Source organism: Siphateles boraxobius, unplaced genomic scaffold, assembly GCF_051911475.1.
Source record: "Siphateles boraxobius isolate OS27281-9 unplaced genomic scaffold, OSU_SipBor_1 56, whole genome shotgun sequence".
Classification (NCBI taxonomy): domain Eukaryota; kingdom Metazoa; phylum Chordata; class Actinopteri; order Cypriniformes; family Leuciscidae; genus Siphateles; species Siphateles boraxobius.
The window spans coordinates 415841-436067 of record NW_027509182.1 but is presented as its reverse complement, the minus strand read 5'-3'; the positions used below and the strand labels follow the sequence as shown (position 1 = coordinate 436067).

Here is a 20227-nt window from a genome sequence, read left to right as displayed (position 1 = left end):
ACCGACTTTTTCACACACACAGACACAAAGGGCCTGACACCCCTGCATTTCTCTCCCTCTCTCTCTCCCTCAGAGGATTTATATTATCAAGCAGCCAATAAGTAATGGTCTAAAATCTTCATAGCCTCAATCTAGCAACCAATTACAGCACCCTAGCAACCGTAGGCCATAGGCACGAGGCCGCAGGTCTCGTGCCATACCAAAGGCACTTTTTAATAAAGATTTTAATAACTCTATAATAACTCTATAGTAACTATCTTTTACTATGTTATAAAAAATACATGCCGACATCACAGATTATTATTAATTATTATTATTATTATTATTATTATTATTATTATTATTATTATTATTATTATTATTATTATTATTATTATTATTAGTGGTGCTTGCCATAGGCAAAGCAACACTAGTGTTATTGTGCATACTTATTATTCTTATTCTTATTCTTATTAGTGGTGCTTGCCATAGGCAAAGCAACACTTGTGTTATTGTGCATACTTATTAGTGGTGCTTTCCATAGGCAAAGCAACCCTAGTGTTATTGTGCATACTTATTATTCTTATCCCAGCTAACACACGACGTAACAGTTACGTAATGTATTCGTACTTTTTGGTCACGTCATGACTTTACCAATTGACAACGTAACTACAACGTCGCATGCTCGTAATTTCATTACCATCATATTACCAACCCACAACGTCGTCAGTACGTCCTCCTAAGGTTATAAGATAACCAACAACGTCGCAGATACGTACTCTAATCGTAATTACTTGGTAATTTTATGACTTACTGGCAACGTAACTAGAACGTCGCATGCCCGTAATTTCATTACCATCATGACCAAACCACAACATCGTCAGTACGTCCTCCTAAGGTTATAAAATAACCAACAATGTCGCAAATACGTACTCTAATCGTAATAACTTGGTAATTGTATGACTTACTGGCAACGGAACTGCAACGTCACAGGACCGTAATTTCATTACCATCTTTAATTTATATAAATATAGTGCTTAATTCATTCTCTTTTAATGTAATATATATATATATATATATATATATATACATATATATATATATATATATATATATATATATATATATATATATATATAATACAGATGTCTTGAAATTGCTTTACAATAAAAATAAAAGCAAAATGGTGTAAAAAAAATAAAGCATAATTGTAAAGTGAATGGGTCATAGAACTGCACAATGAGTTTTAAATTCATTATTTAAAATTAATGATATTATAAATTGTTAAATGTTATAATTCTAGATGTTTATTTAAATGCTGCGTGCCTTTTGACGTGTTCTATGGTTTCAATGGGCGTACGTGTCGCATCAAAGTCCTTGTCGCATTCAAAGCTATCTGATTCAAAGACAGGAGCGCGCGAAAGCAGATGGAAACCATGGAAACGAGGAAACCTCATCAACTGACAAACAGCAAAACTAGCGTCTCTCACTGTTGTTTTCACTGCTTTCAGGTAAGTTTAGTTACCAAAATCACACAAATAATACATACAAACGTGCCTGACATCTTTCTTACGTGTAATTGTACACTTCTGTTGAATATTTACTTTATAGAAATGGTTTTGTGTCTTCGAAAAAGTCCGTTAGCATCTCAACCGTTTTCAGAAGAGCTAAGTTAAGTTTACATTACAATTGAGCTCTTGTTTTACATAAGTTTGGGTTTTTAACAACATTTTTGTGTTGATAACAGTTTTTGATAGTTTTGTTTTGCTGGTAACAGTTAATTTGTCAATGGGTGATTGGAAGTACACTGATTTATTTAACCTGAAATAATTCACTGTAAGTTAACGTACTGTTAATGACATCACTTACAAAGATTGATAATAAGTGATTTCAGGAGGGACAGAAAAAACCCTCCACAACAAAGGGGGAATTATTGTTTAATCATGATAATAATTTCATATGCATTTATTGCACAATATATCAACGTTACCTTATATATTTTTTATATATATTCTTTATCTTTTCTGCATTTCATCTCTGCTCTAGCTTGCTTCCGTGTAATAAACCCTTTGTTCTATTGTAAATTCAATGTAACATTGTTGGCTCCGTGACACATTGCATGTTATTTTCTAGAAGATCATCATGCTGATGGCCTGCTGTACCCCCTGTCCAAGACAACCTCCACGGCTATGAACTCGACTAGTAAGCAAAACCTCAAACATAGTGTTCAATAGTTGTGGGTCTGTAGGATTTATAATTTTGAAAGTCTCACTTTAAATTCATTAATCCCATTTTTTTTCACTGACATTGTCCTTGAGAAGCCTGTAGGCTAAATAATCAGCTAAATAATAGGCAGCAAATATAATGTTATAATGGTCATAGTTAAATAATTCATTTAACTATTATGATAACAGGATATCATGGTCATTGGTATATATATACATATATTTTTTTCTCTAGGTGTGTTTTTAATTATGTTGGCCAATGAGACAGACACCATACTGTCCAACTCAAAGGTATTTTATATGTATTTTTTCATTGATAAATACTGAAATTCTTTTTACTTTCAAATGCTGAATTCAGGGGGTCGACAACTTTAGGCACGCAAGTTATTTTTCACAGATATCTGTCCAGTTTACTCATGGCTCATACTCTTAGCCTTTTAAAATGTTTGAATGTATATCCGCAATACAATATCAGGGGGTAAAGATATCATTAGAGTTTTTAAAGTTATGGCTATGCTCTTGTTACCAGATGAGATATCATTTGACCCTGTGATTCTTCAGGACAAGATCTTGATGCCATCCACACTCAGTACATGACGAAGGTGAGTTTCACAATAGCTGCCACTATCACAAATCAAGAGACAGAACACAACAGGCCTTCATCCATATGAACTCACACATATGTAGGCATGGGTACCGAAACCCAGTATTAAACATTAAACGGGCCCTGGGGCCAAATTAAGGAAGACCGCAGTATCGATAAGCTCAGATGTTATCGGTTCTGCTGACGGTACTGAAGAAATTACACACACTATTTATTATAGACATTGTCTTGCACATTCTGTGAGGATTAGGAGGGGTGTTTTAAACAGTCTTCATACAACATGTGTTTTTCAGTCTGGTTGTTTGTAATTTTGTAAGAGTAGGGAGAGGCTGTACCTCAGTGAAGACTTTTTACATTCGATAATTCAATTTCCGTACCTGATAAGTTAGATTTTCCTAAAAAAAACATCATGCACTGCTTATTTCAAATGTATTTTTCTTCAATTGAATTTATCCATGCTTGTAATTTGTTTATAATTTTCAATGCAGATTCACTCCTCTAAATAAATAATCTCTTGAAATTTGTTTTTATATCGCAATATATATAGCAGCAGATAAACAAAATATTTTATTTAAGGTTTTCAATATTGTGCAGCCTTAATATTGAGCATTTAACCTAACCCTAATTTTAAATTGAACCTGGAATGATCATTTGTGATACCAGATGAGATGTATGTATGTATGTATGATAGATTTTGAACTGTACTATGTTTGTATTGCAGGTTTTCTGGGATCCACAGCGGAAGGCATCAAGGCGTGAGATGTTGGCCTGGACAGATGTATCTGTACACCACACCGACCTCTGCTTTTGCACGGATGGCTGATTACTACCATGTTCTGTATAGGTTTTATTATAGCAAAACTGAGCACCTGTGACAGTGGAATCTGTAGGTGTAAAGTAGTCAGACATCAGTACAATTAAAATCACAGAGAGAAAGTTTTTTTTTTTTTTTTATAGAAGTTTCAAACTTTTTTCTCTTACACAAAAAACACTGCAGTTACAGCTTTTCAAATTCTTCATTGGAGATGCACAAATACTTTTCTTTTTTTCAAATCACAAAGTAAGAAATGTATGCTGACATTTAAAGCGCGGCCACACATGGGGTTATAGCATATGTGACTGAATAAAAAGTAAAGTGTGACCACATGAGAATAGCCAAACAGTATAGATGATTCACAAAATTATACACCAAGAAATGTGCATAATTGGCCAAAATGTTACTGTTTATTAACAAAAATATGACCCCATGAGTTTGGTAATTTATAGAATAGGATTTGTGCACCTGCAATGAAGAATTTAAAAAGGTGCAACTCATGTGTTGTGTTTGTGAGAGAGAAAGGAAAGAAAAAGAGGTTTGTAACTCATAAAACATTTTCTCGAAGACTTAAAATCTACAAATTGCACTGTTATAGGGACTCTGTTTTGCTTCAATAATACTAGATATAATACAGTGTCAATCTTATTAACTACTATTTATTTTGTATAAAATAATTTACAGTACCGGTCAAAAGTTTGGAAACATTACTATTTTTATATATTTTTTGGAAGAAGTCTATTCTGCTCATCAAGCTTGCAATTTCTTTCTTTCTTTCTTTCTTTGCATTTCAGTTAAGCATTTTAAGCATTCACACGCATGTTCCGCAGGAAATGCTCTGTTTCTAGTTCTTATTATTATTCTGGACAAAGTTTGGCGCGTAACTCGTCCCGCAAATTTTGTCACAGACCCCTGAGTGGGGCGTCAAATCGTGCGGCTCATTGAGGAGAGGTGTGCTATGACTTTTCTAAGCGATCGGGTGTACGAGGATTTATATTATCAAGCAGCCAATAAGTAATGGTCTAAAATCTTCATAGCCTCAATCTTGCAACCAATTACAGCACCCTAGCAACCGTAGGCCATAGCAAAGGCACTTTTTAATAAAGATTTTAAGAACTCTATAATAACTCTATAGTAACTATCTTTTACTATGTTATAAAAAATACATGCTGACATCACAGACCCCTGAGAAAGGCGTCAAATCGTGCGGCTTAATGAGGAGAGGTGTGCTACATCTTTTCTAAGAGATTGGGGGTACGGTAATTGCCCCAGGGGCAAAAAAGCGCCCAAAAAAATCCCATAGACTTAACATTGCAACAAACTTTGACGAGTCATTGCTCAGAAATCAGATTTCACAGAAACGTGTGATTTGCCACATTTGAAGAGGCTGACAGGCTCTGTAAGAACATACCTCACAATGGGGTAAAAGTTGCACCCCTGGGGGTCAGGAGCTGCTCAAATTTGCCCCATTGACTTACTATGGTGTAGTATGTGTTCTACACATTGCATAGGGATTTTGTATTGAACATAGCTCTGGATCACAGTGTCATAGAGACAAGGGGACGGGCTCATTTTACTCAGATGACCAATCAGTCTCTCAGGATCATTGTGAAGCTATTAAGCCACGCCCTAGCAACCATTTTGAGCACCTCAGCAACAAGTTCCATAGACTTCTATTGAAAGAGATCAAAAGCATATCTCCGGATAGAAGTGTCATAGAAACACAAGGGTGGACTCGTTTGACTCGGGGCAGTAAACAACCAATTATGAATCCCCTCAACACTACGTAGCCCCTCCCTAGCAACCATTGTCGAGCACCTTAGCAACCAAAATCCATAGAGGGATATCTTCCATTCTGAATGTCACAGAGGCATGGGAGTTGGTTTATATCATTCACATTGACAATCAGCCTTTTCAGTTTCATGACTGGCAGCTGCCAAGCCACTCCCTAGCAACCAAACAGAGCACCCTAGCAACCATTTTGCAAGACCTATATCTCTGTATCAGAACATCATATAGAGATGGGGTTAACACAAGTTTGACTCTGGGCAGCAAACAGCCAATCATGAATCATGTCAACACTTCCTTGCCCCTCCCTAGCAACCATTGTTGAGCACCTTAGCAACCAAAATTCAAAGAAGGATATCTTCCATTCTAAATGTCACCGAGGCATGGGAGTTGGTTTATATCATTCACACTGACAATCAGCCTTTTCAGTTTCATGACTTGCAGCTGCCAAGCCACTCCCTAGCAACCAAACAGAGTACCCTAGCAACCATTTTGCAAGACATATATCTCTGCATCAGAACATTGTATAGAGATGGGGGTTGGTTCTTTTGACTCATGCTAGCAAACAGGACTTCCAACATGCTACACATGCTAGCTGTGAATAGCTACATGCTAATAGCAATTAGGTAAGTGCTAAATCATGCCAAGAAAATGCTAAGAACTCCAATAGTAACCATCTGTGACAACTACCAACCACCTAGTAACATCATAGCAACCACCTAGAATACCTTAGCAACTGCCCAGAACACCCTAGCAACCACCCAAAATACCCTAGCAACTGCCTAGCAACACCATAGCAACCACCCTGAACACCCTAGCAACTGCCTAGCAACCACCCAGAATACCCTAGCAACACCATAGCAACCACCCAGAAAACCCTAGCAACACCCTAGCAACCACCCAGAATATCCTAGCAACCACCTAGCAACATCATATCAACCACCCAGAACACCCTAGCAACCGCCTAGCAACCACACAGACCACCCTTGCAACCACCTAGCAACATCATAGCAACATCCCAAAAAACCATAGCAACCGCCTAGCAACCACCCAGATCACCCTAGCAACCACCTAGAAACACTATAGCAACCACCTAGCAACCTCATAGTAACCACCCAGAACATCCTAGCAACACCCTAGCAAACACCCAGAATACCCTAGCAACCGCTTAGCAACACCATAGCAACCACTCACAACACCCTAGCAACCGCCTAGCAACCACCTAGAACACCCTAGCAAGCCCTAGCAACCACCCAGAACACCCTAGCAACCACCCATAATACCCTAGCAACCACCCAAAACACCCTAGCAACCGCATAGCAACCACCTAGCAACCACCTGAACACATGAATAAGCCATATCTCAGCACCAAAACATCATACAGACATGTCTGTTGGTTCGTATGCAATCATGTACCACACTCTAGCAACTGTGTGGCGAGTTTTGCCACTGCAAGCACCACTTCACATTTTCTTCTGGAAATGTACATTCTAGTTCTTATTAGTGGTGCTTGCCTATGGCAAAGCAACACTAGTGTTATTGTGCATACTTATTAGTGGTGCTTGCCTATGGCAAAGCAACACTAGTGTTATTGTGCATACTTATTATTCTTATTCTTATTCTTATTAGTGGTGCTTGCCTATGGCAAAGCAACACTAGTGTTATTGTGCATACTTATTATTCTTATTCTTATTCTTATTAGTGGTGCTTGCCTATGGCAAAGCAACACTAGTGTTATTGTGCATACTTATTATTCTTATTAGTGGTGCTTGCCTATGGCAAAGCAACACTAGTGTTATTGTGCATACTTATTATTCTTATTCTTATTCTTCTTATTCTTCTTATTTTTCTGGCCACTTTTTGACGCGCTACTCCTCCCTCAGTTTTTGTCACAGACCCATGAATGAGGTGTCAAAACGTGCGGCCTGTTCGGGACTGGTGTGCTATGACTTTTATAAGCGATCGGGGGTACGATGTTTGCCCCAGGGGCGAAAAACCGGCCGAAAAATCCCATAGACTTAACATTGCGTCAAACTTTGACGAGTCGTAGCTCGGAACGAGGATGTCGCAGAAACGTGTAATTTACCACATTTGAAGAGGCTGACAGGCTCTGTAAGAACATACCACACAATGGGGTAAAAGTTGCACCCCTGGGGGGCAGGAGCTGCCCAAAGTTTCCCCATTGACTTACTATGGTGTAGGACGGCCCATGAAATGGGCCGTCCTACACCATAGAAACCGCTTTTATATTGAACATAACTCTGGATCACAGTGTCGTAGAGACAAAGGGGCGGGCTCATTTTACTCAGACAACCAATCAGTCTCTCAGGATCATTGGGAAGCTATCAAGCCACGCCCTAGCAACCATTTAGAGCACCTTAGCAACAACTCCCATAGACTTCCATTGAAAGAGATCGAAGGGATATCTCTGGACTGAATTGTCATAGAAACATGAGGGTGGTCTCGTTTGACTCGGGGCAGCAAACAGCCAATCATGAATCACCTCAACACTTCCTAGCCACGCCCTAGCAACCATTGTCGAGCACCTTAGCAACCAAAATCCAAAGAGGAATATCGTCCATTCTGAATGTCACAGAGGCATGGGAGTTGGTTTATATCATTCATACTGACAAGCAGCCTTTGGAGTTTCATGATTGGCAGCTGCCAAGCCACTCCCTAGCAACCAAACAGAGTACCCTAGCAACCATTTTGCAAGACCTACATCTCTATATCAGAACATCGTATAGAGATGGGGGTTGGTTTATATCATTCATACTGACAAGCAGCCTTTGGAGTTTCATCATTGGCAGCTGCCAAGCCACTCCCTACCAACCAAACAGAGTACCCTAGCAACCATTTTGCAAGACCTACATCTCTGCATCAGAACATCGTATAGAGATGGGGGTTGGGTCTTTTGACTCATGCTAGCACACAGGACTTTCAACATGCTAAACATGCTAGCTGTGAATAGCTACATGCTAATATTGATTAGCTAAGTGCTAAATCATGCCATGAACATTATAAAAACTCTATAGTAACCAAATGTGAACACTACCAACCACCTAGTAACACCATAGCAACCACCCAGAATACCATAGCAACCACCTAAAACACCCTAGCAACCACCCAAAACACCCTAGCAACCGCCTAGCAACACCATAGCAACCACCCAGAATACCCTAGCAACCGCCTAGCAACACCCTAGCAACCACCCAGAATACCCTAGCAACCACCTAGCAACACCCTAGCAACCACTCCGAACACCCTAGCAACCGCCTAGCAACACCCTAGCAACACCCCAGAACACCCTAGCAACCGCCTAGCAACACCCTAGCAACCACCCAGAATACCCTAGCAACCGCCTAGCAACACCCTAGCAACCACTCAGAACAAGCTAGCAAGCACCTAGCAACACCCTAGCAACCACCCAGAACACCCTAGCAACCACCTAGCAACACCCTAGCAACCACCCAGAACACCCTAGCAACCGCCTAGCAACACCCTAGCAACCACCCTAAACACCGTAGCAAACCACTAGCAACACCCTAGCAACCCCCTAGCAACACCCTAGCAACCACCCAGAACACCCTAGCAACCGCCTAGCAACCACCCAGAACACCCTAGCAACTGCCTAGAAACGCCCTAGCAACCACCCACCCTAGCAACCACCAGAACACCCTAGCAACCACCTAGCAACACCATAGCAACCACCCAGAACACTCTAGCAACTGCCTAGCAACCAGCCAGAATACCCTAGATATAGGGCATTAAAACCGGCCGAAAAATCCCATAGACTTAACATTGCGTCAAACTTTGACGAGTCGTAGCTCGGAACGAGGATGTCGCAGAAACGTGTAATTTACCACATTTGAAGAGGCTGACAGGCTCTGTAAGAACATACCACACTGTTCTAACCATCTAATAATCTATCTTTCTTTCTAACTAATCTTTCTTCCTTTCTTTCTAACTAATCTTTCTTTCTTTCTTTCTAACAAATCTCTTTCTTTCTTTCTAACTAATCTTTCTTTCTTTCTAACTAATCTATCTTTTTTCTTTTTAACTAATCTTTCTTTCTTTCTAACTAATCTTTTTTCTTTCTAACTAATCTTTTTTCTTTCTAACTAATCTATCTTTTTTTCTTTCTAACTAATCTATCTTTATTTCTTTCTAACTAATCTATCTTTCTTTCTTACTATTCTATCTTTCTTTCTTTCTAACTAATCTATCTTTCTTTCTTTCTTTCTTTCCTTCTTTCTTTCTTTCTTTCTTTCTTTCTTTCTTTCTAACCAATCTACCTTTCTTTCTTTCTAACTGATCTATCTTTCTTTCTTTCTAACTAATCTTTCTTTCTAACTTATCTATCTTTCTTTCTAACTATAATTTCTTTATTTCGTTCTAACTAATCTTTCTTTCTAACTAATCTATCTTTCTTTCTTTCTTTCTAAATAATCTTTCTTTCTTTCTTTCTAACTAATCTATCTTTTTTCTTTCTAACTAATCTATCTTTCTTTCTTTCTAACTAATCTTTCTTTCTAACTAATCTATCTTTCTTTCTTTCTTTCTTTCTTTCTTTCTTTCTTTCTTTCTTTCTTTCTTTCTTTCTTTCTTTCTTTCTTTCTTTCTTTCTTTCTTTCTTTCTAAATAATCTATCTTTCTTTCTTTCTAACTAATGTTTTTCTTTCTTTCTAACTAATCTTTCTTTCTTTCTAACTAATCTATCTTTTTTTCTTTCTAAATAATCTATCATTTTTTTCTTTCTAATGAATATATCTTTCTTTCTTTCTTTCTTTCTAACTAATCTATCTTTCTTTCTAGCTAATATTTATTCTTTCTTTCTAACTAATCTTTCTTTCTAACTAATCTATCTATCTTTCTTTCTTTCTAAATAATCTAACTAATCCATCTTTTTTCTTTCTAACTAATCTATCTTTCTTTATAACTAATCTATCTTTCTTTCAAACTAATCTTTCTTTCTTTCTAACTAACTAATCTTTCTTTTTTTCTAACTAACTAATCTATGGTTCTTTCTAACTAATCTATATTTCTTTATAACTAATCTATCTTTCTTTCAAACTAATCTTTCTTTCTTTCTAACTAACTAATCTTTCTTTCTTTCTAACTGATCTATCGTTCTTTCTAACTAATCTTTCTTTCTAACTAATCTTTCTTTCTTTCTAACTGATCTATCTTTCTTTCTAACTAATCTATCTTTCTTTCTAACTAATCTATCTTTCTTTCTAATTAATCTATCTTTTTTCTTTCAAACTAATCTTTCTTTCTTTCTAACTAACTAATATATCTTTCTTTCTCCCTAACTAATCTATCGTTCTTTCTAACTAATCTTTCTTTCTAACTAATCTTTCTTTCTAACTGATCTATCTTTCTTTCTAACTAATCTTTCTTTCTTTCTTTCTTTCTAACTAATCTATCTTTCTTTCTTTCTAACTAATCTATCTTTCCTTCTTTCTAACTAATCTATGTTTCTTTCTTTCTTTCTAACTTATCTTTCTTTCTTTTTTCTTTCTAAATAATCTTTCTTTCTTTCTAACTATTCTTTCTTTCATTCTAACTAAACTTTCTTTCTTTCTTTTTCTTTCTAATTAATCTTTCTTTCTTTCTAACTAATCTATCTTTCCTTCTTTCTAACTAATCTATGTTTCTTTCTTTCTTTCTAACTTATCTTTCTTTCTTTTTTCTTTCTAAATAATCTTTCTTTCTTTCTAACTAATATTTCTTTCATTCTAACTAAACTTTCTTTCTTTCTTTTTCTTTCTAATTAATCTAACTAATCCATTTTTCTTTCTTTCTAACTTATCCATCTTCCTTTCTTTCTAACTTATCCATCTTTCTTTCTTTCTAACTTATCCATCTTTCTTTCTTTCTAACTAATCCTTCTTTCTTTCTTTCTTTCTTTCTTTCTTTCTTTCTTTCTTTCTTTCTTTCTTTCTTTCTTTCTTTCTCTCTTTCTTTCTACCTAATCTTTCTTTCTAACCTCTCTATCTTTCTTTCTTTCTAACTAATCTTTATTTATTTCTAACTAATCTTTCATACTTTCTAACTATTCTTTCTTTCTTTCTAATTTATCTTTTTCATGAATTTGAACTTATGAACTCATGAATTTATACAATTATGAATTTTCCTAAATTCATACACTTATGAACTTTTAAATTCATAAATAGTTCACCATAGCAACCACCCAGAACACCCTAGCAACCACCCAAAATACCTTACAACACCCTAGCAACACCATAGCAACCACCCAGAACACCCTAGCAACTGCCTAGCAACCACCCAAAACACCCTAGCAACCACCCAGAACACATTAAAACACCCTAGCAACACCATAGCAACCACCCAGAACACCCTAGCAATCGCCTAGCAACCACAGAGAACACCTTAGCAACCATCCAGAACACCCTAGCAACTGCCTAGCAACCACCCAAAATACCTTACAACACCATAGCAACCACCCAAACTACCATAGAACACCCTAGCAACACCATAGCAACCACCCAAAACACCATAGCAACTGCCTAGCAACGATCCAAAATACCTTAAAACACCCTAGCAACACCATAGCAACCACCCAAAATAGCCTAGAACACCATAGCAACACCATAGCAACCACCAAGAACACCATAGAACACCCAAGCAACCATCTAGAACACCCTAGCAACCGCCTAGAAACTACCCAGAACACCCTAGCAACTGCCTAGCAACTACCCAGAACACCTTAAAACACCCTAGCAACACCATAGCAACCACCCAGAACACCCTAGCAACCACCCAAAATACCTCAAAACACCCTAGCAACACCATAGCAACCACCCAAAACAGCCTAGAACACCCTAGCAACAACATAGCAACCACCCAGAACACCCTAGCAACCCCCCAAAATACCTTAAAACACCCTAGCAACACCCTAGCAACCACCCAAAATAGCCTTAAGCACACTAGGAACACCACAGCAACCCCCAGAACACCCTAGTAACTGCCTAGCAACCTCCCAGAACGCCCTAGCAACCACCCAAAATACCTTAAAACACCCTAGCAACACCCTAGCAACCAAGCAAAATACTCTAGAACACCATAGCAACACCATAGCAACCACCCAAAATACCTTACAACACCCTAGCAACTGCCTAGCAACCACCTAGAACACCCTAGCAACCACCCAAAATGCCTTAGCAACCACCCCGCAACCACCAGAACACATTGGCAGCCGACTAGAAACACCCTAGCAACCTTAAATTACTTTAAACTACGTTAAACTACTTTAAACTAATTTAAACTTTAAAATAATTTAAACTTTAAAATAATTTAAACTTCAAACTACTTTAAAATTCAAACTAATTTAAAGTTCAAACTACTTTAAACTTCTTCAAACTTTCTGGTCAAAACTTCAAACTACTTTAAAATTCAAACTAATTTAAAGTTCAAACTACTTTAAACTTCTTCAAACTTTCTGGTCAAAACTTTCACAAGTCAACTTAAAGTTTGTCTCGACGAACTTTTTCTAGTTAGTGGTGCTTGCCAAAGGCAAGGCATCACTGTTGTTATTGTGCATACTTATTATTCTTCTTATTATTATTCTGGACAAAGTTTGGCGCGTAACTCGTCCCGCAAATTTTGTCACAGACCCCCGAGTGATGCGTCAAATCATGCTGCTCATTGAGGAGAGGTGTGCTAGGACTTTTATAAGCGATCGGGTGTACGATGTTCGCACAGCGGACGAAAAAGCGGCCAAAAAAATCCCATTGATTTAACATTGCGGAATGTTCAGAATTTCAAATCCCAACCGACTTTTTCACACACACAGACACAAAGGGCCTGACACCCCTGCATTTCTCTCCCTCTCTCTCTCCCTCAGAGGATTTATATTATCAAGCAGCCAATAAGTAATGGTCTAAAATCTTCATAGCCTCAATCTAGCAACCAATTACAGCACCCTAGCAACCGTAGGCCATAGGCACGAGGCCGCAGGCCTCGTGCCATACCAAAGGCACTTTTTAATAAAGATTTTAATAACTCTATAATAACTCTATAGTAACTATCTTTTACTATGTTATAAAAAATACATGCTGACATCACAGACCCCTGAGAAAGGCGTCAAATCGTGCGGCTTATTGAGGAGAGGTGTGCTACATCTTTTCTAAGAGATCGGGGGTACGGTAATTGCCCCAGGGGCAAAAAAGCGCCCAAAAAAATCCCATAGACCTAACATTGCAACAAACTTTTACGAGTCATAGCTCAGAAATCAGATTTCGCAGAAACGTGTGATTTGCCACATTTGAAGAGGCTGACAGGCTCTGTAAGAGCATACCTCACAATGGGGTAAAAGTTGCACCCCTGGGGGTCAGGAGCTGCTCAAAGTTGCCCCATTGACTTACTATGGTGTAGGACGGCCCATGAAATGGGCCGTTCTACACATTGCATAGGGATTTTGTATTGAACATAGCTCTGGATCACAGTGTCATAGAGACAAGGGGACGGGCTCATTTTACTCAGATGGCCAATCAGTCTCTCAGGATCATTGTGAAGCTATTAAGCCACGCCCTAGCAACCATTTAGAACACCTTAGCAACAAGTTCCATAGACTTCTATTGAAAGAGATCAAAAGGATATCTCCGGATAGAAGTGTCATAGAAACACAAGGGTGGACTCGTTTGACTCGGGGCAGTAAACAACCAATAATGAATCACCTCAACACTACGTAGCCCCTCCCTAGCAACCATTGTCGAGCACCTTAGCAACCAAAATCCATAGAGGGATATCTTCCATTCTGAATGTCACAGAGGCATGGGAGTTGGTTTATATCATTCACACTGACCCATCAGCCTTTTCAGTTTTATGACTGGCAGCTGCCAAGCCACTCCCTAGCAACCAAACAGAGCACCCTAGCAACCATTTTGCAAGACCTATACCTCTGCATCAGAACATTGTATAGAGATGGGGGTTGGTTCTTTTGACTCATGCTAGCAAACAGGACTTCCAACATGCTACACATGCTAGCTTTGAATAGCTACATGCTAATAGCAATTAGGTAAGTGCTAAATCATGCCAAGAAAATGCTAAGAACTCCAATAGTTACCATCTATTACAACTACCAACCACCTAGTAACATCATAGCAACCACCTATAATACCTTAGCAACTGCCCAGAACACCCTAGCAACCACCCAAAATACCCTAGGAACTACCTAGCAACATCATAGCAACCACCCAGAACACCCTAGCAACCACCTAGCAACCACCCAGATCACCCTAGCAACTACCTAGCAACCTCATAGCAACCACCTAGCAACCTTATAGTAACCTAAACCAATATATAATAAAACTAATATAAACTATACTAACTACTATAAAACTATAAAACTAAACCAATCTCTGTAACCTTAAATTATATGTTTATCTCTGTAAAGCTGCTTTGAAACAATCTACATTGTTAAAAGCGCTATATAAATGAGGATGACTTGACTTGACTTGACTTGATAAAAGATGAGACTAAACAAGACGCCGCCAAGGTGCTGCTTGCTGCCGAGTGCCGTGCGCTGGAGCATCCGCTGCTTGAGGAACTGCCATGTCTGTCAATTAAGCTGCAGCATGTGTGAGACGCTGCAAACGGCTTTTAATCTTTTGTAACGCATGAGTACTTCACTTCGGGTAGGTACGCGAACCAAAAAAATCCACAACGCTTTATCTGTAGAGTATTATAGGGTAGGGATGGGCATTCGATTACATTTTCTTAGTCGATCGTCGGGAGAATTAACGATCGACTATCGATTAATCATTAATATTTTTATATTCAAATTCATTATTTATTTAACTTTTTGTAAATTAAAAATGCAATGAAAATACAAAAATACAGCGTGTTTTTCCTCAATTAGATCTTTATTACAAGATGATCAACTCATGGCAGTAAAACCGGACGTTCAGTTAGGCTAAACTTGAAGATATATGCGCTGCAGTGCTCGAAAGCAACGGAACCTGCAGCTGCGAGTTGGCGTATTTAAACAGAGACCCTAGTTTGTTCCAAAATAATAAAAACAATCATGTTAAACAATAACTTAACCAAAAACATAATAATACTTAGATCTGACAGGTTTTGTCAAAATGTAACTCAAAACTATCCCAGAACGGAGTCGAGAAAGAGGGTGAGAGAGATTAACCTACCTACTGTAACAATCAATTAGGCTAGGCTACTTAACAAAGCCTCATAAAAAATAACTAGTAACTCACATACAACTTCTACACCAGTCTACTGATTTTTGTTGAGAAAGATAAGCATGTTGATGACATGATCTGGGGTCAGACGCGACCGCAACCTGACCGTCAAGCCTCGTTTACACTTTCGCCTGGCTCTGCAGCGCGAGTCTCCGCAGACTGCGCGCACACCTCCCCAAACAGACGAGGCGTTTATACTCGACGCGCTCGCCTGTGAAACACAGAATACCGCAGTGACATCATTTTGGCCGCGCTCACCTTGCGCTCGTGCGGACGCGTCAAGTGTAAAGAAGGCTTCAGTCCAGCCGCTGAAAACACCCGCTCTAGGGGGACTTTGTTGCCGGGATGCACAGGTACCTCGGCGCTAACTTGACCAGCCTGGGGAACACGTTCACTTTCCACTCACACTACGCAACGCAGCAGCATTAGTTAAATGATAATCGATAACAAATTAACGTGATCGACGAAATTTTAATGATCAATAAACGATCGTCGATTAATCATGCCCATCCCTAGTATAGGGATCCTCCATAGGGAGAGGCTAGTTGGCACTTCAGCACTGCATTGTCATCAGGTCCAGGCGAAAGTCCTTCGTCAGATCTGGAAACGGCCTGGATCCGGCAGGCTGCGGGAAAACCTCGGGATAAACAAAGACACTAAAATTAGCGTAGATGCAATTCTTCTTATGATGTAACGAGTACATCAGGATTTAAGGGAAGTGTTCCCAGTTCCGGCTGACCTAATCTAAGCAGCCTAACATTGAATTATAGAAGTCTATAAAGTGTTATGTGAATGCTAGGTCAAAGAGATGTGCTTTTAGTCTAGCTTTGAACTGACAGACTGTGTCTGCTTCCCGGACAATGTTAGCAAGATTGTTCCAAAGTTTTGGTGCTAAATAGGAAAAAGGATCTACCGCCAGCAGTCGATTTAGATATTCTAGGTATTATTAACTGGCCAGAACTTTGAGATCGCAATACGCGTGAAGGACTATAATGCGTTAAGAGCTCGCTGAAGTACTGGGGAGCTAAACCATTTAGTGCTTTGTAAGTAATCAGCAATATTTTAAAATTTATACGATATATTATATTTAATAGGGAGCCAATGCAGTGTTGACAGAACCGGGCTAATATGGTCGTACTTCCTGGTTCTGGTAAGAACTCTAGCGGCTGTGTTTTGAACTAGCTGTAGTTTGTTTATTAAGCGTGCAGGGCAACCACCCAGTAGAACATTACAATAATCTAGCCTTGATGTCATGAACGAATGAACTAGTTGTTCCGCATTTGTCAATGAGAGCATATGACGTAATTTAGATATATTTTTAAGATGGAAAAATGCGCAGTTTATCCAGCGCAGTTTGAATTTAGGAATTGTCACTGCAGCCAGCAGGGCCTCCTTGCTGTCCAGCGTGGATGCAAAGCGTGTCTTTATGGCCTGCAAGATACAGGCAGGCATATTGAAATTAGTTTAAAACATGCAGAGTAAATCTTAGCAATAATGTTTTAGTAAAGTTTGTAAGATATGAGTACAAAAAACAGACGAACAAACAATTTACCACCCTGAACACCCTAGCAACTGCCTAGCAACCACCAAGAATACCCTAGCAACACCATAGCAACCACCCAGAACACCCTAGCAATGCCCTAGCAACCAGTCAAAATACCCTAGCAACTGCCTAACAACCACCAAGAATACCCTAGCAACACCCTAGCAACCACCCAGAATACCCTATCAACTGCATAGCAACACCATAGCAACCACCCAGAACACCCTAGCAACGCCCTAGCAACCACCCAAAATACCCTAGCAACCAACCAGAACACCCTAGCAACCACCTAGCAACCACTCAGAACACCCTAGCAACCCACCTGAACAACATGAATAAGCCACATCTCAGCACCAGAACATCGTACAGACATGTTTGTTGGCCTCGTAGGCAATCATGTACCACACCCTAGCAACTGAGTGGCGAGTTTTGCCACTGCAAGCACCACTTCACATTTTCTTCTGGTAATGTACATTCTAGTTATTATTCTTATTCTTATTATACTGCCACAGAGAATGATGGGAAATGTAGTTTGGAGTACACATAATGCGTACAAACTACATTGTACTGTCAGCATTCAGAAATAAATTTATCATGATTGAAAACTATAAAGACTTTGTGGTGGCACTCATGTGAATTCAAATCGTAATTACAATATTTCTGACATGACTTGAACGCACCAATAGACATAGTTCATAATGTTTTTGCGATCTACTGATACTTGCAGGAAATGTACACAAGAACATTTTATGGGCAAAAGGAACATGATTAGGGTAATTCCTTTTGAGTGTGAGGACAGTGAGTTTGAGGAGAGTCAGGAAGAGTGGATCCCTGAATCAAGTTTGAGTCATGCACACCTGAATCAAGCACACGCAGAGAATGTGTAGTGCACGTGCAGACTATGTGTAGTGCACGAGGGGAGTATGTGTAGTGCACGCGCAGAGTATGTGTAGTGCTCTGTACATCACGCGCAGAGTATGTGTAGAGCACGCGCAGAGTATGTGTAGTGCACGCGTATGACTATGTGTAGTGCACCACGCACAGAGTACGTGTAGTTCACGCGCAGAGTACGTGTAGTGCACGCGCAGAGTACGTGTAGTGCTCTGTACATCACGCGCAGAGTATGTGTAGTGCACGCGCAGAGTATGTGTAGTGCACGCGCAGAGTATGTGTAGTGCACGCGCAGAGTATGTGTAGTGCACGCACAGATTATGTGTAGAGCACGCGCAGAATATGTGTAGTGCACGCGCATGAGTATGTGTAGTGCACGAGGGGAGTATGTGTAGTGCATGCGCAGAGTATGTGTAGTGCACGCGCAGAGTACGTGTAGTGCTCTGTACATCACGCACAGAGTTTGTGTACTGCACGTGCAGAGTATGTGTAGTGCAACCGCAGAGTATGTGTAGTGCACACGCATGAGTATGTGTAGTGCACCACGCGCAGAGTATGTGTAGTGCACCACGCGCAGAGTACGTGTAGTGCACGCGCAGAGTACGTGTAGTGCTCTGTACATCACGCGCAGAGTATGTGTAGTACACGCGCAGAGTATGTGTAGTGCACGCGCAGAGTATGTGTAGTGCACGCGCATGAGTATGTGTAGTGCACACGCAGAGTATGTGTAGTTTACCTGCAGAGTATGTGTAGTTTACCTGCAGAGTATGTGTAGTGCACCACGCGCAGAGTATGTGTAGTGCGCCACGCAGAGTATGTGTAGTTTACCTGCAGAGTATGTGTAGTGCACCACGCGCAGAGTATGTGTAGTGCACCACGCGCAGAATACGTGTAGTGCACGCGCAGAGTACGTGTAGTGCTCTGTACATCACATGTAGACTATTTATAGTGCACGCGCAGAGTATGTGTAGTGCATGCGCAGAGTATGTGTAGTGCTCTGTACATCACGCGCAGAGTATGTGTAGTGCACGCGCAGATTACGTGTAGTGCACGCGCAGAGTATGTGTAGTGCACGCGCAGAGTATGTGTAGTGCACGTGCATGAGTATGTGTAGTGCACACGCAGAGAATGTGTAGTGTACGCGCAGAGTACGTGTAGTGCACAAGCGCAGAGTACGTGTAGTGCTCTGTACATCACGCACAGAGTATGTGTACTGCACGTGCAGAGTATGTGTAGTGCAAGCGCAGAGTATGTGTAGTGCACACGCATGAGTATGTGTAGTGCACCACGCGCAGAGTATGTGTAGTGCACCACGCGCAGACTATGTGTAGTGCACCACGCGCAGAGTACGTGTAGTGCACGCGCAGAGTACGTGTAGTGCACGCGCAGAGAATGTGTAGTGTACGCGCAGAGTACGTGTAGTGCACAAGCGCAGAGTACGTGTAGTGCTCTGTACATCACGCACAGAGTATGTGTACTGCACGTGCAGAGTATTTGTAGTGCAAGCGCAGAGTATGTGTAGTGCACACGCATGAGTATGTGTAGTGCACCACGCGCAGAGTATGTGTAGTGCACCACGCGCAGACTATGTGTAGTGCACCACGCGCAGAGTACGTGTAGTGCACGCGCAGAGTACGTGTAGTGCACGCGCAGAGAATGTGTAGTGTACGCGCAGAGTACGTGTAGTGCACAAGCGCAGAGTACGTGTAGTGCTCTGTACATCACGCACAGAGTATGTGTACTGCACGTGCAGAGTATTTGTAGTGCAAGCGCAGAGTATGTGTAGTGCACACGCATGAGTATGTGTAGTGCACCACGCGCAGAGTATGTGTAGTGCACCACGCGCAGAGTATGTGTAGTGCACCACGCGCAGAGTACGTGTAGTGCACGCGCAGAGTACGTGTAGTGCACGCGCAGAGTACGTGTAGTGCTCTGTACATCACGCGCAGAGTATGTGTAGTACACGCGCAGAGTATGTGTAGTGCACGCGCAGAGTATGTGTAGTGCACGCGCATGAGTATGTGTAGTGCACACGCAGAGTATGTGTAGTTTACCTGCAGAGTATGTGTAGTGCACCACGCGCAGAGTATGTGTAGTGCACCACGCGCAGAATACGTGTAGTGCACGCGCAGAGTACGTGTAGTGCTCTGTATATCACAT

The 20227-nt window shown here is 40.3% G+C and overlaps 1 long non-coding RNA gene across 1 annotated transcript; it reads left to right on the top strand.

Moving 5' to 3' along the window:
* Window positions 1-1401: 1401 nt before the first annotated feature.
* On the top strand, window positions 1402-3813 carry LOC143714822 (uncharacterized). Its single transcript, XR_013195612.1, has 5 exons — window positions 1402-1490; window positions 2113-2181; window positions 2440-2495; window positions 2734-2806; window positions 3530-3813. It is a non-coding gene; the product is annotated as an uncharacterized LOC143714822 (long non-coding RNA).
* Window positions 3814-20227: the final 16414 nt, after the last annotated feature.